The 24657-nt window shown below is 39.7% G+C and overlaps 1 protein-coding gene across 4 annotated transcripts in view; it reads left to right on the top strand.

Annotated features, from left to right (window-relative positions):
* Window positions 1–210: 210 nt before the first annotated feature.
* The window catches only part of USP9X (ubiquitin specific peptidase 9 X-linked), a 109460-nt gene continuing 85013 nt past the window's right edge, over window positions 211–24657 (top strand). For 2 of the 4 annotated variants that reach the window (XM_087759393.1, XM_087759391.1), the window contains exon 1: window positions 217–1066. The gene's annotated coding sequence lies outside the window, so the exon portion shown is untranslated. Of the gene's footprint in view, window positions 1067–24657 lie in introns of all 4 variants that reach the window. The other 2 variants (XR_015705172.1, XM_087759392.1) reach the window with 2 other exon arrangements.

The raw sequence follows: 24657 nt of genomic DNA, 5'->3' as shown, positions 1-24657 counted from the left end.
CCAGACGGCAGCGGCCGCGCTGACGTCATTATCCGGGCCCTCCGCGCGGTTCGCCCGGCGGGTCACAATGGAACCCGCTCGAGCCCAACCGACGTGAAACGGCCGCGCGCGCGCGCGCACACACACGCACACCCCCCCCCCCCCCCCCCCCTGCGCGCGCGCGCGCTCCGCGGCCGCACACAGAGGGGTGGGGGCAGGCGGGCCGCGGCCCGGGCCTCGCCGCTGCGGCGTGAGTGACAGCCCGGGGAGCCGGGGGTGGGGAGCGCGTCACGCCGTGCGGCTGCCGGAGCCGCCGCGCTTAGGTCGGGGCCTGCGGCGCGGGCCGGGCGCGGAAGGCTCTGCCGGGGCCGCCATCTTGCCCAGGGCCCCGCCAGACGGAGGTGCGCTGCCGCCGCCGGGAGCGCGAGGAGCCGCCGCCGCGTCTCGCCTGGCTCCCTCCCCCTCCCCCGCCCTCCCCCCCCCCCGCACGCACGGAGCCGTCAGCGCAGAGCGCTCCAGCCGCCCGGGCCGGCCCCTCCGCTGCCACCTTCCTTCCTGCCGCCCGCCCGCCTGCCCCCGCGCCCCGCCGCCGCTGCCGCCCAGCCGAGCCCCGGGCCCCGGCGAGAGGCGCGGGGTGCGTGTGCGCCCCCTCCCCCGCGTGCGCCCGGTCCCCGGACGGGGCGGAGCGGAGCGCGCAGGCCCGGGCCAAGCCCCAGCCGGAGCCGAAGCCCGGGGCCGCCGGGCAGGAGCTGGTGACGCAGGAAAAACGCCCCGGCGGTGCCGCCGGCGCCGGAGAGAGCGGAGCGGCCCGGGCCGGGATCCGAAGCGCGGGCAGCGGCGGCGGCTTCGCCCTCCCTCTTCTCGTCGCAGTACACGGCGCCCGCCCGGGGGGGGGGGGGGAGCGGGGAAGCGGAGCCGCCCCCTCAGCCAGCCGGCTGCACGCCCGGGATCGCGGGGCCTGGCATGAGACTCTGCCCTGCTGGCTGCCTGGGATGAGGCAGTCCCCGGCCGCGCTCCTTCGGCAGCACCCAGGAGGGCACCGGGCCGTCGCAGCAGCAGCCGCGGGACGAGGGGAAGCCGTGCGGGGGTGAGTGGCGGAGCGCCGTGCCCGGGCGGGGCCGGGGGCCGGAGCCCGAGGCCGAGGCCGGGAGGCGGCGAGGCGAAGCGGCTGCGCGGGGGCAGCTGTTTGTGCTGCAGCCCGGCCGCCGCCGCGCCGAGCGGAGCGGAGCGGAGGGAGGCGCTCCCCGGGGATGGGGCTCCCCGGGTCGGGGTGCGGTGCGGCGCGGCGGGGAGGAGGGGGCGAGCCGGGCCCCGGGGGAGCGGGGGGGGGGGGGTGGGGATAACGGGCGGCGGGCGGCGGCAGCGCCTCCCTCGCAGCCCCCGGCGTGCGGCCCTGCATCGCGGGTGTTTTGGAGGGCAAGGGAAAATGGCTGACGGCTCCTCATCCTCTCCCCGGCTGCCGGGGGGTGGAAGCGCTCTCCCCGCCCCGCGCCCCTCGGGGGGCTCTGCCAGCCGCCGGGCGCCCCCCCCCCCCCCCCCCCCCCCCAGCTGCCGCCGGGCGAGGAGGGCCCGGCGGCTCCCCGCAGCGCTGCACCCAGCTTTGCTTCCCCTGGTTCTCGCTTCCCTTCGCACCGAACGCCATTACTGAGGTGGAGTGATTGGAGCCGTGTAGGCCCGGGCGACGCCTGGAAGTAAGGCCCTGCCGAGGCGCCTTTCCTACGGGCTCAATGAAAACCGCCAGCACCAGCTCCTTCACGCCCGCTGTAAACATTATTAACGCGTAGGCCACTCCTCTGGTCTCGGCTTCCAGCAACCCTATTTCGATGCCCAAAAAATGTTTGTGGCTTTTTGCATCTTCTTCCTCTAGTTCACCCTGCCGCTTCTCCTCAAAGTTACGTCTTGGGGCTTGTCTGTTGCGATTTATTTTGGGCGATATAACCCTCTCTCCTCGTAGTTGTGTGCAGTTCGGCCGCGGTTATTCTCTTATTGTCCCCAAGAAAACAGAGGATTTCACCAGTTGGATGGGTCGTGGTTTTTTTTTTTTTGTGTGTGTTGGTAGTCACTCTATTAACGTGTGCTGTCCCACTTTGTGCGGCATTGTTTGTACACGGAGAGAATAGCCTTTGAAAATTATTTATTTGGTTCTTAAGTGATTTTGTTCTCATAGAAGCATCCAAAAATGTTGAGGTGGTTTTTAAGATGCCATATTTCGTTTTCAGGTTGCTCCCTCGGAAGTCCAGTTAACTCTTTTGAAGATGTTACAATAACACACAACAGCACAGGGAAAAAAAAAGTCTTTCAGAAAAAGAATTTTTCTAATTAAATGTTCAAAGGACTTCCAGGCTCACTGTAGACATATTGTGTCTGTCTCAACTGTCTTCATGTTGTCTGTACAACTTGATTTATATTCAGATTTCTGCAGTTGTATTCGTATCACTGGACGTTTATATCGGCCCGAAGACCCTCTGAAGTCACAGGCTCAAAGCTAGCACAAGGCCCACTTTTGCTGACCTAGTTGCAGAACTGGGACCTGTATTTTTAAAAAGTTGTTGAATTTAGATATTAATATGCAGTGTTAAGTATACTAGTGGCAACACTTGTTAGGACAGACGGACTAGGTAACCTGTGTTTTTCAGCAGGCTTCTCCAATGCCTGACAAATGGTTATTAAAATTGCTATGTTTAGGAAGGGACTATTGATGGGTGTTTGGAGGATTGACCTTTATTGATTATGGAAGTGAAATGGTGTCTCTAGTAAGAAAGATTTAGGGGTGACTGAGATCTGTAGGCAGCTAACTTTATTCTTGATATTTTAAGGTTTTACTTCGAGAAATTGGCAGAACTCCTCACCATAAATGTTCCTGATCAAGTAACATGTTTATTTCAGCAAAACCCAAGTGATACATGAGGCTTTTGGGATTTTTTTCTTCTTTGTTTGCTTGGGTTTTGGTGTTTGTTTTTTTTTTTTTTTTTTTTTTTAAAATAATGCTTTTGATTGTTTGAGTTGAAGTAATGTTTATTCTTTGAACCAACAAAGTACAGTAGCTAATATCAAGAATTTTGGGGAAGCGTATAAAATACATGTATTGATTATTCTGTTACAATAGCCTGGACAACAGTGATGCTTAATGATAGCTTTGAATGAAAAACACAAACATAATTATAAAGCTGCAGTGGAAGAAACTCAAGTATCAGCATGTTTTTTTGTGGGGGGATAGGACAGGGGGAAATCCAGCTAAAAATAAATATAAGATTGTATCATAGTAACTTTTTTCTCTCTCTCCGATATCTTTTGTACTTCTCTTTCATGTAGGTTTTCTTAATAGTATTTCTTTTGGGTAGCCTCTGTCTTAATCTTTCCAGGCTGCTGCTTCATGTCTTGCAGAATTTGCCCTTGTGGTGATACTTCTGCCCATTGAATTGACAGGAAGACTACATTTGGAGGTGGTAATCAATAAGGATAGTGGTAGCAAAACTGTTTACTCTTTCTGTATCTGTGGAACATTGTCATCCTTACATAAACATTTTATTTCCCACATGATGGTGCATTTGTACTCAGAAATAGACTGGTGCAACTACTCTGTTCTAAATGCATGCTTCTAGGTTTATGCATTTTATTAATATTCTGGAATTCTTACAAGTGAGACTCGGGATAAACAAAAATAGTGTATTAGTGTCTAGTCAACAAAATTAAATAGACTTTTAAGAAAGCAGAGGTACCTGTAATACCTTTGTTTCAAGACATCTTACATTTAAAATTGAAATTAGTTTAGGACTTTTCAATATGAATAAAACTTTGGGTAAAAATGGATAAGAATTCAGTTCTTTTTTAGTTTGAACAAATTACTTTTAAATGGCTTTAAAGTTATGTTTCTGTCAGGTGTGTATTAAAAATATATTAAGTTCCATGGGAAATATTTGTGTCCTTCCTGCTCCAGTTTAGAAATCAGTTCAGAACTTACTTCAGGTACTTGAATGGCAAGCACTTTTGAGTTAGGCAGTACTCTGAGTATATATACTTTTTTTTTTCCCCTCAGAAATACTCTTTTATATATCCTAAGAGATCTAAAAACTGTAGGTATATTTTGAAAACATCCTGAGCAGGATAGCCTCATCTGTGAAGTAGATGAATCAAAGGTGCCCTGTACTGTTTTTCACTTAAGGCATGGTTTGTTTATTTTTTTAAAAACAAGTCAAACCCCGCACCCCCCCCCCCCCAACTATTACACTTACTTTAAGTCTTTTTCTTGTGATCACAAACATTGTTTAATCGAACCGGTAGTCTTCCTTATCCAGGACTTGCAGAGACCAGTGTGAAGTGGTTGTCTGAAGGTGTAAGAAACTTTGCTGGGTTTTGTGTTCACTTGAAAAGCTGTACATGTGAATGCTGTTGTGTCCTTTAGAAAATTGCTTCCTGGATGTTAGCATTAGTATTAATCTGAACATGTGGACATGGTTTCTTTTGTTCAGGTATCTGAAGTTTTTCTTATAACCTGGATGCGTCTCCTCTTGAAACTCTGTGTAGCTGCATCCAGTTTTATTATCCATATCGCCCTTGTTTAAAATCAGAGTTCAAAATTTAAAGCTGTACTTGAGGGTATGTTTTGGGAACGCAGCTTGATAATGTCTATCTTTTGTTGTAGTACCTTGCCTTTTGCAAAGCTAGCAATGCTGTGTGCTGTTGCTGTAGACTTGTGTTATATCATACATGAAGTTTGTGGTACATAAATACATAACTTTTTTTTTTTTTTTAACATAACTGAGCTTTGTTATGCATACTGACTCCCTGACACAAACCTAGTGGAAAAAGAATTAAAAATTAAGCTGTACTGCTATACCAGCCCTTTACCATCAGTGTAGAACATTTGCCACAATATGCATTTTGTTGATTTTTCTTAAGAGATTCTTATTCTGCAATACGCAGTAGTGACGAATGTCAATTGCTTAGCTGTCTTGCCAAGCAGTTGGTTATGTTTAGGAAGAGCAGTTCGGTAAACCTTTGTATTGTAGAATGGTCGTTAAAAGAGTCTTTCCATAGCAGAGGCAAGGGGTGGAAAGAAGGTCTTTCATAAGCATATGCTTGCATGCAGTGAGACTTGAATTTTTCTACCTAGGAAGTCTGAGCTACATTGGATTCATGTGTTAGAAAAATGCAGTGACATTTTTCATATTATTAAATCTAGTTTTTGTTGTCTTATTAATGTAGGAACATTTTAAGGTTCTCACACTGTTACAATGAATTACGGTTTTGTAATGAGTTGAGATCTTTTTGAAACAGTCATGTTATATTGGCTGTCTCTGTTATGCATAAGGCTGTAGCATGACTTGAGAATATAGTTAACAGAGGTTCCCTCTGCACTTCATGACAGAACCATTTTTTGATTTACATCTTCTTGTTTAGAGTGTTGAATAGACAGTGGCAGAAAGCCATTCTGTCATGACTTTGCACCCTCAAAATGTCAACTACTGCATTTCAGTGTCCGCTTGAGCCCACTGGTGCTTTGAGGACTTTCTGTAGATCTGGTTTGGTAAAATCATTTAAAATACTGAGTGTTGGTAAGGTTACAGGAGAGCTGTTAATAACTTTCCCCACAATAGAGGAGAGGAGGAAAGTAAATAAAGTCTTAAAGTAGCCAGTTGTGACTTAGTGTAAAATCTTTTTGCCTTTTTTTTTTTTTTTTTTTTTTTTTTTTTGCTTAAGGGAGCTTAACAGCACAGTCAGTTCCTTTTGCATTTTCTGTTGTGAATTTTCTGATATTTGCTTCGTTTTATAAGAAGCCATTAGGTACTCATTTTATTTGAGAGTTGAATTCAGTCTGCTTGATATCAAAGCTTTTTAGTTGCCAGCTGTTGCCGTGTTTTCAAATAAAATGCTGGGAATAAAACCTATTTGAATACATGTATGTTCACAGGCTTGCTTTCTAAAGGAAACATTACTGGTGTATGATTTTCTTAAAGGATTAGTTAGTATTAACTGTAAGAATGATTACTTGGTTCTGGTTAACTTCTTTGTGTTAGTACACCTCCAAAAGAGATCCATGGGATGTAGATTTAAAATCTGGTCATTTTTTGAATGCTAGTATTTTCAACTTTTTTTATGAAGTTAAAATGAAGGCTGCTTTAGCAGCTATCAGGATATATGTTATTGTGGATAGCATATATAGGATATATGGATAGCTATCAGGAATGTTGTGGGAAACTTTTATTTGTAGCATCCTTGATCTGCTTACAAAAACAGTATGTAACCCTGTTCTGTGATTTAGTTTTCCTTACACATGTAACCTCCAACAGAAAAATGTGATTTTCTTGCATACAGATCGTTGCATGGACATCTTGGCAAATCATACTGTTTGGTAGTTAGCGTTTAGCCATGAATTCACTCCTAAGAGGGGAATTCCACATTGCATCATTCCTTAAAGATGTACATCTGTGAATGGAGAACTCTCACAGAAGAAACCCTTTTTCCAAATTTATTTTTTTAAGCTGAGATTCAAGCATATGTTGAAGCAAGACACCAACATGTGACTCCTTAATGTTTGCTTATGTCCTCTTCTCTCTGCTATAAACTGTGAAAGACTTCCCTAGTATTTTTTTTTTTAACAGAAGTGTTATTCCAATGAGCACTTCAAAATAATGAAAAAGTACATAGAGGGAGTTTCAGGGCTAACTTTTTTTTAAGCTTTCATGTAAAATACCCAAACCCAAGTAATAGAAAATTGTCCATAGAAGAGCCTTTGTTTAAGACAAGTAACACTTTTTTGTAACAGCTAAGTGGCAACATGGAATGACACAAAAATGTACATTATAAATTCCATAGGCTTCAATCCTTAAGTCACTGAATTGCCGCTTAACCTTTTCTTTAGCTTCAGTGGGACTAGGTGTGGGAAGAGGAAAAGGTATTGTTTTGTGTTAGGGTGGTCTTAGCTATAAGGCTCTGAAATGGTGAAAGAAGAAAAAGGAGATTTTTGAGGAATGTGTTCAGTAAAAAAAAGTATTGATGTGTGCCAGGTAGGATCCCTCTGTTACCAGACAGGCTTTTTGGGTTGGAGGGGAGTGTCCTTGCTAGCACTGCGGTGTGGGATGGTGGTGACAGGCCTGTATTGGCTGCGGGTGGAACTTTGGTTTTCTTGTTCAGAAAGGAAAATTGACAATGAGGGGAAGAAAAGTCTCTTACTTTTCTAATGTAAGATGAGAATGAACATTGTTGTCAAAATACACTGGCATCTCAGTAAATGAGCCTTGCATCTTTTGGTGTTTGATTTTTCTGCTGTCTTAGCAATGAAGTACTTCAGTGTGTTTTTGAATAAGTTTCCACAGAGCAAGTCCCTGAATTTGAAAGTTAAATAAGAAAGGTGGATCTGCTTAGCTTAATTTTTAGGTGAATAGATTGGTGAAAGACCAAAATTTTTATAAACTAAAAGCTTAAACTATAGTTTAAACTATATTTTATGTTAGACTTTGTATATTTCTAATTTAGAAATAAAATGTTAATTGTTTGGTGATTTCCAGCGTTTCCTTTTAATGCATTTTTCTGAATCCTTTAGCTGTGAGGATTTCCATTTTATTTATTTTTTTTTTTTAATGGTAACATAAATTCTCTGGAGCTTGAAGGTGAAAACTCCAGTGACTTGTTCTACAGTTTCAGGCTCCAGTTTTGCACAGCCCTCCGTATGCCTTGACCTGTCTTCCAGACAGTGCTTTATTAATCACAGTGGGACCGTAAAATCCCAGGTCTTTTCCTGACTGCTTATAATTGTGTGTTTGTGTGTATATATACACACACGTGCGTGCACACACAGATACAATGGGACATTTTTTTAAGATGATGTACTGACTTTTTTCCCCTAGGTGAGATAGTAACATCAGATTTCTTAAGTGCTTTATAGCTCTCTTGATGTGTCGGAGTTTCTTCGTGATAGTTCTGGTAATTAGAGAGGACGATAACCTCCAGATTGCCTGAAAATTCTTACTGTTTGTATTCTTGTATCAGTTTAGCCAGATTGCTGTGGTTGACAGTTTGTAACGTGACTAGTGAAGATGTAACTTGAAACATGAATTCCCTGTATGGTATTTGAGAAACCATTAATTCCTTTTCCTTTCCTTCCATGTTTTAGGATTGGGAAAAGGGAATTTTTTTTATAAAATGAAAAGCTTTGAAGTGAAATGAAAAGCTTCATTTTCGTCAGTGCCAATGGATGCAGCAAGGTTAGCATAGCGGTAGTGAAACCTTGCTGTAAGCTAATGTGTCTTCAGCCATGGAACAAAACCCCATGTGATCAGTATCAGCCTCTGGTTAGCAGGTGTATGACTGAAGTTTTTCACTTACCTGTACCATCCTAAGATTTTTGACCAGATGAAGGAGGGTTTGGTTATGCACCCTGTCATGAATTTTCCTTTTTCTTTGTATCACTTTCCTGAAAATGGAATGAATGTTTAGAATCAGTAACAACTCTGGATATGGTGCCTGGAGGCAACTGGATGAGGACAGTGAATGACCAACATGTTGTTAGTTTAGTTTTCTTGTTGGCAAGTAGTAGCCAAAATGAGAGTTTGATTTGGAGATGCAAATGCACTGTGTTGATTGATCCTTAGTCGGTACATCGGAAGATCATTTTTTTCTAAAATTGAAATTGTACTTGATACCTGATATGCTTTTTGTTTATATCCTTTATATTAGGTGCGAGTATCGCACAGGAAGAAGAATGTTGTAGAAGTTGTATACACTATCTAGACCAGCAGCAAGTGACTAACAGTTGAGAATCAAAATCTCTCCTGTGAGAGCTGCTTCACGCTTTTAAGTATGTGCTTACTGTATACTACACCTAAAATACAGTTTGAGAGGTTTTCAGTGTTGATGAGCCACTGTGGTTCTTCACGGGTCTGAAAGTATGATAAATAGTAGTAGTTCACACAATGAAAACTAAGCCTTCAGTTTTACTTTCAATTATTCTAACAGCAAAATTTTGCTTTAAATGTGAGTTTATCATTGTATGTCATTTAACTTCTAAATGTCAGTTGTCCACTAGAATTCTTTATTCCGTATCTCTCTAACATAATCAGGTTCTCTAGTCTATTTGATGAATTTAAGTTCTTTTCTCAGAACTTCTGTGCCAGAAATGGGGGGGCGGGGGGAGAAAGCCTTAACAACCATTTTGATGTTTAAACTGTTTAAACAGTTCAGCTGCAACAGTTTTTTCCATCTATAGGAGTTATGAAGACATTATTTTTGGGGTACATTTCTGTAGACTGGTACAGTAGGTATAAAAAACTTTGCTTCTTTCACAAGCTCTGGAAGTGTTTGTTTTCTCTGAAGATACTTGTGATTTTTGAGATGTTTTCTCTTAATAAAAGATGAGGATTTTTTTAGTTTAAATTTTTGTAGTTTGCTCCTACCTGCCTGTTTGGTCTGGTGTTATTAGCCTACTTCAAAGGAAACGCTGTGGTGAGATTTTATTGATCTGATAAAATTAGCGTCTATTGTTTAACCTTTTTTTTCTTTTCCTTCCTGAATATCTTCTGTTTAATTCATTATGTGTTCTCTCATGCCATTTTTCCTTGAAAATGTTACTCAGGAATTCAGAGTGCCCAATTGTTTTAGTGGATATCTTCCTTTGGACTTTTTTTCCCCCCTCTCTTATACTTCTGGGTAGCTAGTGCCTCTGGGTAACTAATACTTTGTTTCACCAAAATTGGTGAGGTTAGGTGTATACTTTGGAGAGACTTTCTTGCTGGGAAGAAAGTGCCTTCTTTACAGAAAACAGCTTGTCACAGGGTGTGTATAATCAGTTGGTTTTTTTCTTTGCTTTGCAGAATTTGTAAATATGAGGTTGATGTTTGAGGTACCTTATTTTTGCTCAGATGCTTTATCAAATGCAAGTCAGAAGTTTGGTTTCTCCCCCCCCACCCCAAGTTAAACCATAAATTGAGTTTGGATAGGAGTTTTTTTTTTCTCAGCTATAGTATGTATTATTTCATCAGGACTTGGGGTTTGTAGTATTTCAGAGCAGATTCCTCAGCAGAACTAAAAGCTTGATTTTTAAAATGCTTCCATTATTCATTTTTCAGTTGAATTATCAGATGGCTCAGTGAAGTTACTTAAAAATTGTGTGTGGTGAAAAACAAATGATGCAAAGAACCTTGGAAAAAATGCACAAGTCATGATCTATTCAAGCATTTTACCATTTAAGGGGGATATTTTCACTTGAGCCATGGGTAATTTAAGAAGATTCCTCTAAGTTTACATGAAAGTGGAAAATGAGGAAATACAAGAATGAAACCTGTCATTAAACCAGTGGGGTTCCTCCCCCCCCCCCCCCCAGTTATGAACTCTTCCTCCCGTTGGATCCTTGACTCATTCCGTCTGGAAGATGGATTGAATTGGATTGTTGTTCAGGATTTTATCTTTCGAATTCATTCTGTAAATGCTTGTGTTACAGCAGTCTAAATCCCATGCTGAGTAGAATTATTACTCTGTTAATAAACTCGATAGGTGCTTTTCACTCTCAGCCTGTACATTTCCCAAGCATTCACGTATTATTTCTTGCATCACTCTGTAAATTAAAAGGCTTGTGTTGGTCTTTTGTTTTATTGCTGAGCCACAGAGGCTGTAAACTTAAGAAGTATCTCCTGTCATAACTTTCCAACAGAGTTTTGTTAGATGTTCAGGTGTTACAGACACAGTTTATGTTGGCTTAAGTCGCTGTTGTGCTCCCTCGCTCAGAAAAATGAGAGGAAGATGAAGAGGTTAACGTGAAAAAATCTGTGATTTCTCCAGCAATGTATATGAACAAGACACAGACAGAATTAACTTCTTGGGGGGTCCATATAGCTGCCTTATAACCCAGAGATTTCCCGTTGATGTCTGCAGTTCTGTTTATTTTCTTGTAAAACATCATTTAACTTCTGCAACAACTAAGGTATGGACAATTTTTCTTCCTGGTGCCTCAGCTGATTACTGTTTACCCAGGGGATTTAGTTTGATGGAAGCAAACTTTAGTTTGATGGAAATGAAATTACAGTGGAAACCAGATTACTCTGAAAATCCCGAATTATGTAGGAGAAAAATGACAAATTGAGCCTTTGACAAATTTAGAAAGCATATTCTCTCTGTCTCTCTCACACAGACACAAAATTTTGTTATATGAAAATTTCTTCTGCTGAAAAGTACCAAGATGTTGACTGTCACAGTGGATACAGCTGTTTTGTACTCAGTTACTTATACTCTGTTGTCTCTAATTCCATTTTTTTTGACCTGAATTTTCAGATATTTGAATCGTGCAGTCTTGTTACAGTTTCATAACTTTGGCTTCTTTTTTTTTTTTTTTTTTGTCAGCAGAAGTAAATTTTTTGCCAGCCTTTGTGTTTTACATCATCTGCATTACCTGCTGTAGCTTTGTCACTGATTTATATACTTGAGGTCAGATTATTCAAAGTGTTACTGCTAAGTTAATTTTTCTGACTCACTGTGATCTGTTAAGTATTCCACGGGCTTTATCATAATTTCCAGGGCAAAGACAGTTTTTTGCCTTCACCTTCTTAGACTTCTCTCACTTAGCCTTATTTGCTCTGGCTACTTAATATTTCTTCCGTGACTGAACTTGTGCTGTTCATGAACTGACATTCCTGCCATTTATCATATACTAAACAGCCTTCTTTGTGTGCATTTTCCTGCGATATCCATTATGCTTGAGAAAAATTTTGGTCTTTATGACACTTCGGTGTTGTCAAGACTCATCTCTGCTCTAATGTATGTGAACCTTGGTTGCTATCACAGCTAAATATGTGCTAACTATAATTACCCATATTCTGTTTCCTTCCTTTTTCCTTCTCTTTCAGCATGTATTTCATGATAGATTTGCACTGATACTAAAAGAGTTGGTTCTGTCCATGGTTATGTACTCTTCCTGCTTCTCATGCCATTGTTAGTGTTCATCTGGCATGTGATGCATCTGAAAACTAAAATTATTTTCATTCCTTTCCCCCAGTTACCTTTCAGCCAGATTGGCTTCTTGATCTGGCTGACTACGTAGTGAAGCAAGGGCTAATACTAGTGGCGAGAAGGTGGTTAGGATGAAAGCGAGCAAGATCACCCTCCTCTTCTTGTGACAGTGGAGACTTACCTGGTTTCAAACAGACTGTGAAGCTGTACCTTCAGCTAAGGCTTGTCCACAGGCAGAAATACAATGAAACTTCTGTTCTAAAATTTATCAGGATGTAATACTTTTACTGGGGAATAAGATTGCTGTTTCTCACTGAGATTCCAATGATGGAAGCAGAAAAGATCCATGTACAGGCTGTGGTGGCAAAACTACCTTATGAGAGTTCTGTCGCTGTCACTTTGTGCTAGTTTAAGCACTGTCTCCCAGAAGAACAGTTAAGGTATTCCCCTTGTCTGTCTTGGACTGTTGGATTCAGCTGAAAACTGGTATCTTTATAGTCCATTCTGTGTACTGAAGGGAGGTGCTTTTAAGCAAGGAGTGTTGTGGGATTTAGCAGTTAACCATTTTCAGTGCAGGGAGATTAGTAGTAATGTGTGTTTTGGATTTTTTTTTTTTTTTGACGGGGGTGTGGTGGGTTGTTTTGGGTTTTTTTGAATGACTTTTTGGTTTTCAGGCAGAGCTGTAATGAGTTTTTAAACACATCCTCAGTCCTTAGGATGTGGTAGTAGTTGATCATTATCTCCTGCATTTCTCAGTAAAGAAAGTTATGACATGCTTTTTGATAGGTTTTCTAGATAAAGGAATATTAAGTTTCTGGGACAGTGGAGTCACTTTTTGGTTCTGGGGGGGGAGCGGGTGTAGTGGAAATAATTCTCCTGTTTCCAGCCCTGCTTTGTTTTTAATACACTTTCTAGGGGCTTCCTTGCTTGTTCCTATCCAACTTCCTCTGCTATTTACCTTCTTGCATTTATATCAAACTACAGCCTTCATTGTGTTGGCAGAAGGAACATTAAGACAGAAGACAAAACTGCTGTTCTTGTTGCCGCTTCTTATTTCCCTGCAGAGAGGCCAGGATTTTTAAGGGGAGTTGTTATACACGTTCTCTGGAGCAGAGAGATCGTTTTCGGTGATTTCTTGAGCATACAGTCTGCTTAGGCAGATGGCTTGTATGAGTTTATTTGGAATGGAGCACGTTTAAGGCAGACAGTCTTAAAAAAAAATTAGCTATCAGTTTATAACAGCTCTAGTGAGCTTGTGCAAGCTTGATTTTTTCAGAGCAAGGGTTTTCTGACTGAAATGGTTGTAAGGCAACAGGAAATGGCAAAACGTTTACTTGCAGGTAGCTAGCATGGAACTGTACAAAAATCTCCAAGCTGAGTTAGGCAGTTGGTACATTGAAAACTAGTTGGAAGTTTGGCTAAGTTTTTTAAGCAGTTACGAAGAAGCTTATTGAAACATGAATTTTAATGCTGATATCACTTTCTTTTGTATTTGAGACATTTTAAATTATGCTTGATGATGATGATGATGATGATGGTAGTGTTTGAGTTCCTGTGCTTAGTTTGTGCTTTCTGATCGAATGTTACATGAAAAGCAGAATTTAAAAAAAAGGGGGGGGGGGAGAATTAAAGCTAGTACAGTAATGGGAATACTTAGATTATTTGAATTTAAAGCATTTCAAAATACCTAGGTATTTCACAAAGTTAATTTTGTCATGATTCAAGGATGTAAAATGCTTCCAACTTAATATCTGTTTTAGATGTTGTACCATGCTTTAATTTTTGCAGTTAACCAAGAGTAGGTTGTGTTAATTTTATACTTTGAGGGAAAATTTCTGTAATATGTTGATAATGTCACAGAATATTAGGAGTATAGACTAATAATAATAATTATTATTAGTTAATTAGTTAATGAAATAATAATTTTCTTTAGTGTAACGTTTAACATAGTTTAGAGAAGCCCTTAAATTCTCCATAGAAAACATGAAGGGAGTCAGAAGGGGCTAGCCTGGTTTTTGCAGGCTAACTTTAAATTTCACTTTTCTAACAGAAGCTTTACAGTATAATTGTGGTAGTGGCATTGGGTACTTCACGCTATGGTGATATGTCAGGTGCTGTGTATAAGCATGATTTAACAAAGAGTAGCGTGCAAGTAAAATGTAGAAATAACATTGTAGTAATATCCATAATTCATTGACTGAATGGCTTTATACAACATTTCAAATATTTATAGTGCTGAGTTTCACAAAGCCTTAAGTGGAGTATACTATAAATAATTTCATGTTTTAAAGCCCCACGTGGAATGAACCTGGAAGATGCCATTATGCTGCCCTTCAAATACTTGAGAAAGAATGAAGGTAGCAAAAGCCATTCAGCTTCTACCAGTAACCTGGTACAATGTACGAACCTCATCAGAAATAACAGAAGCCACAATGTATTTATGTATCTCAGGGGGAAACCAAGGCTAGGGATGCCACTGAACATGAGAAATGATGATTTGGACATTTGTACGGTTCGGCAGGGTCTTCCAAGGATGGAACATTAAAGTGTTACTTCCTTTTTTGCTCTGTTCCCCAGGAAGAATTGAAGTTGTTCAAAGGGAGCGTTTTTGTTTAAACTTTTTTCATTAAGTTTTTAGATTTTTGTCTGCAGTTAATGTTACCTGTAATCCTTAGGCAGTTGGACTAGATGATCACTCTAGGTCCCTTACAGCTGAAAAAATAATTCTGTTCTTAAACATTTTGTTCATTGGAGGAGGAGGTGGATAGTTTTAGCTTCATCAAGCCTGCCTACAAAATTGTGCTAAAAAAATCTGAGATTTCTTTGTGAGCCCTGCAGCAAAAAAAGAACACAGCTTCCAAGGAAGTTTCAAAGGTCAGCAGAGCTAGAGGATAAAGGTTCTTAACAATTATTAAGGGTTTGAGCCCAACTCCCAAAAAGAATTGGGATATTTTGTGGCTGCTTTTTGGAATTTACAAAACTCATGTTCTTCTCTAGTTAACCTCAGGACCTGATTTACAGAGAAATTGTAGAATCTAATGCAACCTAAAATAACAATAAAAAATTCCTGCATAAGTTGCAGAACTAAGGTTCTGGATATGTATTAGTGGTTTCACTGCTACCCTCACAATATCAGATACAAAACCCAAAGCTTTTATGAAGGTAAAAGTCTAAGGATTTGATGATGTAAGAAAGGAGTATCTGTTCCTAAAGATGGAATTGAAGGAGCTTCTGAAGTGGTTAAGAAACTGGATTTTGCAGTTTGGAGGAAAAATCTGTGTAGATGCATCAACATTTGTTTATTTTTGTCAACCCGAATGTGAGTATTACAGACTTCTTATGGCAAATCTGAACAAAACTAAAAAAACCCAGTCTTCCCTGTGAAATGATGTAATGTCCAAACACAGACGGAATCAAGTAGGCTTAAGGTACTGCGAAGTATAGTATTGATGACATTCGTCTCACAAAGATGAAACAGAAGTGAGACTGGCAGCTTTTTACAAACAAAATTTGTGGCCTTGTTTTAATTTGCTTTAGTACTTCAAAGATGGGTACTGCTCAACACAAAACCATAAATGTAATAGACCATTTTCTTATGTTAGCAGAGTTGTGTAACAGGTTACATGTTAACAAAATCAGATTTGATTTTTTTTGTTTTAACATTACCTGGTAGCTAGTACACTTCTTGGGTTGTGTGAATTGACTTTCTTGCTGAGTTCTTGCTTTGAAGAAAACTAGACTTTGGTAAAAATGGTGTTTACTGCTCTTTCTCTGGCCTGATTGAAATCCTTTTTAAGAGCCTTTTGCTGAGTGGTTTTTTTGGCTTTGTTTTTTATTGTTGAAGACTTACCAGTATTCTTTCCTGTGCATAGCTGGTAGTAATTTTTTTTACACCCTACTATTACTGCTTTTGTTGCAAACCTGTTAAACCTAGACCTTCCTCCCCATTTAGTTCTGTATTTTGTCTATTATTTTGTATCTGCTGTCTGCTTTAATTTCCAACACAAAACCATAACAATGTCACTTAGGTACTTAGTTCCTCATATGTTGGAAGATCAGTTCCTAACCCCTTTCAGTGGGAGAATTGCAATGGATGGAAATACTGCTTCATTGTTACCCCGTGTTCTGGGAATGCATTCAGCCTCCTCCCTTCTCGCTTGCTATGAAAAATAGTGTTACCAAATATATTACTCCTTATCATTTATGCTTTTAAAGTTATGTTTAAAGATGGTTTCTGTGTATGGACATTATTTTTAATTGAAAGTGTAGCTATGTATAGTTGGTAGTGGTATCAGCTGGTCTTCTTAGCTCTGTGTGTGATTTCAAACAGCCAAGAAATGTTTTCTTGCATGACTAGCCGAAGATTTGCAAAACATGCATTTTAGATGTATTGGTTCTGTTCTTGAAGTCTACTGCTTAAAAGCTCTTAGCATGAAATAATATCTTAATATCTTTATAACTTTGGGTTTCAGAACTGAAAAGGAAATATTGTGTCATGTGTAGAAAATTGTGTACCTCTTCTCAAAAGGTGTGAGGAAAAGGCAGGTCCTTGCTGCTTTTTCTGATTTTGTTTACGTGATTGATTGCCAATCATTGCTTTTTTGAAAAGAAAATGTCAGTTACAAATATAGTTCATATAGTACTTGCCTGCTGCCTTCTCAGTTCTTTTCCTCCTTTGACAGGCCCAAAAGTTGAGGAGACAAGAAATAGCAGTCTTAAAAGGACATCTTTATTCCCTTACTGGAAGGTAATAAGATAAATGGCAGTTGGAAACCCCAGAACAACTAGGCTGCCTTGGAAGTGGATGGTCTCTGGTGTTCTGTCCTGTGGCCAGTCTTGTAATGGGTTCAGATACTTGATTCAGCATGTTGCACTCTCGTCTCGCTGTGGCGGTTAATTGGTGTGTGGATATGTTTGTTGCTGCTTTTTTTTTTTTCCTAGATGTAAAAGGCTGTAATTCACAAGTTTCTTATCAGTTCTGCGGCCAAAATTATGTGCTCCTGTTAAAAAGACAACAGTTGTGAGATGTATTCTTGCTACAAACATGCAATTGTGGTGTTCACATGCAGTTGCTTTTCTAGAATAATCATGCTTCTACTCATGTTTCCCAAGATACACAAAGTTTTCTGTATGTCCTTTTTTCCTAGGTGAATGACCTGACACTTCCCTATGTTAGTGCACATTTTACTGTGCCAAGCTTATCAGATGATCCAGATTACTCTGTGACATGTTCCCATTGTTTATCACCCCATTAGTTTGTGTGCCATGTGCAAAATTTATTAATAATGTCATAGTTTTGTCTATGTTATTGGTAATATTGAATAGTATGGGATTGAGAATTGATATGTGAAGGATTTGGCTAGGAAAGTTGTCCCTGTTGGTTAAAATCGAGTTAATAATTCTGGTTTCAAGCAGTGGAGATTATTTTTTTCTTCCCAATCTCTTTTGTTTACTGTAAACTCAATCAGACAAGCATGTAAAAATGTAGTACAGAAATTCAGGTAGTCTCTAACGTCTTTCATGTTTATGATAAAGAAAAGTATTAAATTGATCTTATTTGTTACACTGTAGGAAGTTGCATTAGTGACTATGAGTTTCACTAAAGGGGTTTGTGCCCAGAGGTGGTAGTCTGATTTCTTCTCTCCATTCCCCCTATTCCTCTTCCCCTTCCTTTCTGTGCTATGTTGGACTATATCCTGTTTTTCAAGATCTAGTGGAAGTTATATCTGTAGATTTCTTTGGATTCTTGACCATATCAGAGAACTCTTGAGTGCGGCTCATCTGGGTTTTCTGATTTTAAAATAGTTAGCATAAGTTGTTTTAATGTATTACATTATAAATATTGGAAACTGAGATTTTTGTTATGACATTGATGCATCTTTTGTGTTTAGATTCAGAGCAGAAGTATTACTTAATATCATGACAGAAGAGGCTGAGATGTTTAACATTTATTTAATGATTTATATGGTGGTTGCTAGGATGTTTCAAATGTATTAATTGTGAATGATGATTGTGTGTGTGCTAGGAAATACATATTAGCTGAAAAATACGGATAATCAATTAGAATAAATTTGGATACCATGTGTCAAATGAATTGCATGAAGAAAAAAAAATTATTTTGGGATGCATCATTCTGTTTTGTTAATATACTGCAATATGTTTACCCAAAACTAACTTTGGTTTAAGTGCAAGAAAAATGAGATGGTGTTTTCTGCCTGCATTGGTATACAAACCTCTGTGTTCTCCTGAAACGTCTTTAGAGACTCATTCTGCTAGGAAACTGAACCTGTTGCTGTCACTCTCCAGTTGTTTTCTGAACCACTGCTAGATATTGTTATAACTAATAAAAAAGAAAACTTTCAGTGCCAGTACAGAAATATAGTTTACGTCTGTCTGCTCTTATGAACAGTATTAATTGGCAAGAATTGCAGGCTGTATTGTGCACATCCTCATGCAGAGAAAATGTGGAGATGAGTGCTGCTGTGTAAACTTAGGTGTCTGGTCTGTTGGTGTCTTTCAGACTTTGTAATACATCCCATTTTGTACATTCACAAAGCTCTTTGTTCCCCTTTTATAGTGTGCTTCAGCAACTAGTAGGAAGCCATTAGATACCTCAGTGCTCAGAAATCTTTAAATTTCCTCTATTCCCTAGTGCTTTGCTGTAAAAATTCATGTCTTGCTGAGAAAAGCCCTTCATTACTTAAGTGAAATTAAGCCTATATTTTTTTTTGCTACCTGTAATACTGAGAATGTATTTTGATTTTTCCCATTGACTTCTGAGCATCCAATAATACTTCTCTTTGTAGCACAAAGGCAGAGCAGTCAATTTGAGTATGAACTAACATGAAAAGTTAATGATCCCTTTTTTAAATGAAGTAAGATTAAATCTTTTTTAAAAAGTCTAATAGCATAACATCTTGCAATTATTAACATTTGGATTAATGTTTTAAGGAACAAACAGGGTTCTTAAAGTGTTCTGGACAGTGAACTTTGCTGTATAGCTTGGAGAGGTGTAACTATGACAAGCCTTTTAGAACTCGATGAACACCTTGAAGTATTTGATATGGCCATGACCAAACTACAGATTTAATAATCAGAAATAAGGAACCAAGAACATTAATTAGTCTTTGGTGCAAACTTTAGACATGCTATTTTCTTGAAGTAGTGATAAGTAGACATGATATAATATTAATTACTCTATAGATGATAGAGTATTAGCTGCAAATGTGTGTATTCTTTTTAATCTAGAACATTATTTAAATGTAAACATTAAATCATGATTTGTCCTTGCTTATAGTGTTCTACTGCTACCTGTAAAGGGCTGAGGTTGCAGTTGGACCCACAATATCAACTCAATCCGAACTGGCTTTTTTGCCAAGAACACATTTTTTGGGTTGCAGAAGGGTAGCCTCCTGCATAAATAAACTGTAGCATAATTGGAAAAAAGTATAGCATTGTGTTGCTTAGCAGCATGAGCTTGAATCTGACTCTGTCTGAAACAAATGTGCATGCTAAAGTTCTTGGATCTGATTATTTTTTTTTTTAGATTTTAGTTTTGAGGTTGTTTCCTGTTGTAGCTCATTCTTTAATACAAGGTAAAAGGAAGCCTTGCCCACTTCTTTGCATTTTCATTGTGAATTCAAGAAAAGGGCTACATAGTAAGTGAAAGTCATAGATCAAAACATTTCACCAATTTTTAAAATAGATGTTAGCATTTTCCAGATAGAAGTAACTTACCAAGTTTGCTTTTCTTAGGTTATAGTACATGCATTTACCGGTGCTTTTTTAATTTGCTTGACTTCATTCTGTTCTTGGAAAGTCTGGTTTGTTTTACTGGAGTGGCCAAAATTCTCATCTCCCAGCATAAAACCCCACTTAACCTAGCTACTTACCAGTGCCTCAAATATAGTTTCTTAATCACTTGGAAATGTTTAAAACAAGAATTTAAATAATAGAATTGCAGGGGCTGTAGATTTTACGTCCCTCCTCCTTCTGTCACTGAGATATATTGAATATCATTAAGGATATAGTTTCATACCAGTTGAACCAGTGTCACTCCCGCTGAAAACTCCTGAGTGTGAAGGAATGGCCATACTGGGTGAGAGGCCCAGTCTTGCTCAGCGCTCTGTCCATGACAGCAGCCTGAAACGTGTGCCTAGAGAAAAGCATGGCAGCAAGGCCACAGCTCACTGAAGGGATCGTGGTTAATCGTCCTAACACTTGCTGGTTTTGTACCTAAGGCATTGACTGCTTGCTTTCTTGGTGCTGTATGTTTGGCATTCTTGGCTCTTTACTGTGCCATGAGCAAAACACTCCTCCTTCAGAACAGGAACTGAAATTGACGTTTATGTTTGGTAGCCGGAACTAAGTGTATGATCTGAAGACCTGACCTCTTGTTACGTTATCTGGGGAAAAAGCATCATGTACCTTAAGTAACCAGTGGTACGCTATCTAACCGTTAAATGCCCCAAGCATTATTGGCAAGTGAATGTCTTTTAGAGAAAGATACCTGTTGCTGCTGTCCAGTTCCCTTGCAGGGCCTGACCTTCATCAATTATTGCCTTGAATTAAGGTAGTCCTTTGAGTGGTGTAAAGGATTTCCTTGTTTTTTTTTTAAGTCTTTTGGGAAATTATTCCATGTGGAAACAAGAAATTAGTATGATTTGAATGTGTCGGTTTTGTTGCCTTGATGTGTGGGGCCAAATACTGGCTTCTCAGCCTTAGCTTAAACACAGTTTGCTTTGGTTAGAATTTCTTGGGCTCCAAGCTTGGCATTTCAGTGAGAATTTTATATCACGACTGATACACCTTTGATGGAAGGGGGTCAGCTTTAGCCAGAGAAGCCCGAGGAGAGACTTGACTTCTAATCACCTGAAAAGGGAGTCTGAGAACCATAAACTTAGGCTACCTGTTACACCTGAAAACAGTTAAATGTAGTCAGATTCTGCTCTTCAATCAGTATGTCTCAAGTCCGGTTACATGAGAAAACAGTACTACTGTCCAGTTTTCTGTTTGGAAATTTTTTTTTTTTTTAAGATGAAATAATCCACATGGTTTTGCTGTAACAGAGCTATGTTAAATAAAAAAAAATGCTCTTTGTATCATTAACCCTTCTATGTCTAGTTGTGTGGTTTGGGGTTTGTTTTTTGGTTTTGGCGTGGTTTTTTTTTTTAATAGTGATGGGAGAAATACTGCATTCTCTATCCCTGTTCTTGAATTATGCCACATATATGCGTATTTTAGTTCTCTTAACACAGGGTGTAAATATGGCATTTTCATGTCTTTGAGGTTGTTGAACTTTGTTTTCCCCAAATCTCATTCACATAAAGGCTTCAATCTTTGAATGTCCTCAGAACTTTAAATTTTCAACCAGACCTCTGCGTAAGTTCCCCGGTGCTCTAAAGTATGGGCGAAAGACAGTAGGATCAGGCTGTCACACCTGTAAGTCATACAGTGCAGATAATATTCATATTTGTTGCTCAAGGAGGAGGAAACATCAGTGCTTAAAACTAGCATTTTCTGCAGCATTCCTCTACCGTCTCTTCAGCATAGAATGCTGTGTAGCTGGTACGTGGAGATCTGAATGCATTTAGATGACTCCTTTGAGACCATATTTACCGGGTTGAGAGTTGTGGTCCCTGCTTTGCCCTTGACCTGACAATAAGCTTTCTTTTGGAAGTTCACTTTCTGTGCTTGCTTAAATTCATGTGAATGGTAGGTGTAGGAGCATCTTGTACGAAGTGAAGTCGCATACCATTAAGTAGATGTAGCTTAGCTACACTTAGTCTCAATGCTAAGCTTTGAAGTTTTAAAAAAAAATAAATTCTGAAAGAGCTGAAGTATGTTTCAGGACATCCCTTTTTATTTTGTCATATGATATTGAGGGCAAATAGAATTGTACGTTTGCATGGATGTTCCCCATGTTCCAGAAGCTTAAGCTGCCAAGCATCTTAATTTCAGATGTATGATGTGGAAAGATCAACAAAAAAGGTTACTTGAAGTAACCTGTTTTTCAATGAGAATAGTTTTAGTTCATAACAATTACTGAAAATCTGTCTTTTACTTGTATCACTTAGAAATTTATTGCTTTGAAATCTGTTGGAGCCTGATGCAGTTGACTAAGTCCCATGCACGCTTGCTTCTTTACTAGGAGAAGGAATCTAAATTAATTGTCTTCGTAATAGAAACTATTTGAAATAACCTTTTCTCTGATTGCTGCTTATCAGGTATTTTTTAGAGATTGAAAGTTAGACACTTCTTGCTCTACTGAATAGTAGCTTAATGACAAGTTTCTCATTAATCGTTGAATACATTTCAATTTTAGTGCATGTCAGTGTTAATGAGCAAATTGCTGGGACCACCAGTTTTCTATTCTGGTTATATAAATAATTTCCTCCTTCCTGAAAGATACCAGGCACAGAGAAGAAAGAAAATGATAAATGTGTGGGGATGTGTATAGATTGTAACTCCTGAATTAGGTCAGTGTTACAGTTTTGGGGGAGGTGTTTCTAGATGAGAAGGCGTTTTGATTGAAATAAAGGAATAGGGTAGAAGGTTAGATTCAAGTGTAGAATTTTTAGACTAGAATCACGTTATAATCCTTGTGATGAGTCAGTATTTATTAGGATTTTAAGAAGGCAGTTCCCAGAATCCGAGATGAAACAAATCTGTGATACCTTTCAACCTAAAGTTTGTATTGCTGCAGTTAAGCTTTTTTGCAGTACAGCACTTATGATGAAAAATCACATTTTCTGTGAGATCCCGTTAAGATAGGAACGTCATTCTATAAATATTTTTTTTTCTTGGCATAGTCGTATGATTTTTAGAAAGCTCTGTTATTACATGTTGAATAGACTAGTATCCTGGCATATATTGTTACCACGCTGCAAAGTAGATTTTGTGGCATATATCCTCAGTTGTGTATAACCAGAAAACTTTAAAGAAAGGAAGAATAGGTCTGTGTCCCTAGATAGGGCTTAGGTAATGCTCATGAATAATAAATTGTATTTTGAGGTCTGCTACTGTCACCTGTCACCTCGCATTTGCTTTTTTCTGAGACTCTCTAAGTAGCTAATTTACGAGACAGGCTGTATATATTGGGGTATTTCAGTTGCTTTTGAGGAGATGATGTTGAGAAACTCGGATGAAAGCTGTTCTAGAAGTCAACTGTATTAGAAAATGATGTATGTTCCTTGATCATTGTGTGCTAAAATGCCATCCTTTGTATTTGCTCTTACATGTTATCCTGTAACAGAGTAATATGTACATATTTGCTTCTTATCTAGCACTTACCCAGGAGCCTATGTCTGATGTTTTTTTCCTGGCCTTTGGAAAGGTGCTTGATTTCTTTCTTCCCCAAACAAAATTGACCTGTTCTGCCACACAGGCACGGGGTTGCTGGCTGTGGAAGCTGAGGTGAGGCTCAGATGTGCAGCTGTGCTGAATGCTTGAGCCTGGAAGCAGAGGCCTCTCCCGGAGGGCAGTGCTTTGCCCAGCGTCCTCTGCGCAGTCTGCTGGTGCTCTGTTGGGATGCTGCTTGCAGCTGGTGGGGTCTTCTAAATGGGGAGCAGGCGGAGGCAAAAAAACAGTAGTTGTCTTTTCCTGGTGTTACTAAAATTACAAGGAGTCAGGTGAAGCAAAAGCTTGACTTATAATTTAGTGGTGAATCAGAGTGACATAAGGCGATGGCAAAAGCATGGCAAATTGGAATTTGCTCAGTTGGCAATCAAAAGCAAATGTCAGCGGGATTCATTTGACCCAGTCTTCCTAGCCTCATACATTGCTTGATTATCAATGGACTAGCTAGTTTGACATATAATAGGCATCTGTCTCCATCTTGACACTGTATCAAAACATCCACTCAAAGCTTTGGGTAAAGGTGATGAATTTTTTTAACATGGCTTAGTGTGCTGAATCCAAAATCAAATATAGTAGAAGTGAGATGTATATAAAAATTTAATATGGAGTCTCCACTGGAATTCAGCCGGACACAGGTAGTTTGAATTGTTTCTGGTGGGCTGTCCATATTCTCAAAACCAAGGTGTTGCTGCATCAGATTACATTTGTTTATAAATAATCAAATTAATTATAAATAGGTGGAAAGGCTATTCTTGAGCTGAGCCAAACTGCCTTGGTGAGTTTTAACTCTAAAAAATTGAAATTGAATAGTCTGAATTAAAGAGGTGATAGGAATTCGAAATTTCATGGTTAATCAGTTCTAGAGAGATGAAAGCAAGTAGTGTGTTCTCTGTGGGCATGCAGTTTGATATTTTCTCTAAAACATAAATGGTTAAATCAGTGGCTGAAAACAGGACTGGTAAATTACTCTAGTACTGTTTAAAATGCATAAACTGGATGATGATTTGTGCTTACAAAAACATGTTTGTATACTCTGTAATTAGAAGGAAAATACCTGAACAAGGATATCCTTGCAGTTTAGAATGTGCAGATACTACAAGAAGCAATTGGACCATTTATTGGAGATGGGGTGTTTTTAGTTAGCTGCAGCATAACTTGAAGTTGCTTTTGTATCTCTGAGGACATCACACAGATGGGGGGGAGACTTGATGAACTCACTTAAGAAGTCGGCCTTGTCTTATGCACATGGCCAAGCCAAGTGGACTTCTCTGGAGGCCTGGAAACACACTTTCCTGGGAATGCAATTTAAGTAATATGCATAGAGTACCCTGATTAGAGTCGTAAGCAAACCGTCTCTAAATAAGAGGAAGAAAAAGATATGTT

The sequence above is a fragment of the Nipponia nippon genome, unplaced genomic scaffold (genome assembly GCF_047370975.1).
Source record: "Nipponia nippon isolate SJK-2023a ecotype South Korea unplaced genomic scaffold, ASM4737097v1 scaffold_2, whole genome shotgun sequence".
NCBI classification, from domain to species: Eukaryota; Metazoa; Chordata; class Aves; order Pelecaniformes; family Threskiornithidae; genus Nipponia; species Nipponia nippon.
Note: the sequence above shows the minus strand (reverse complement) of the source record. Positions and strands in the feature narration are given on the sequence as shown.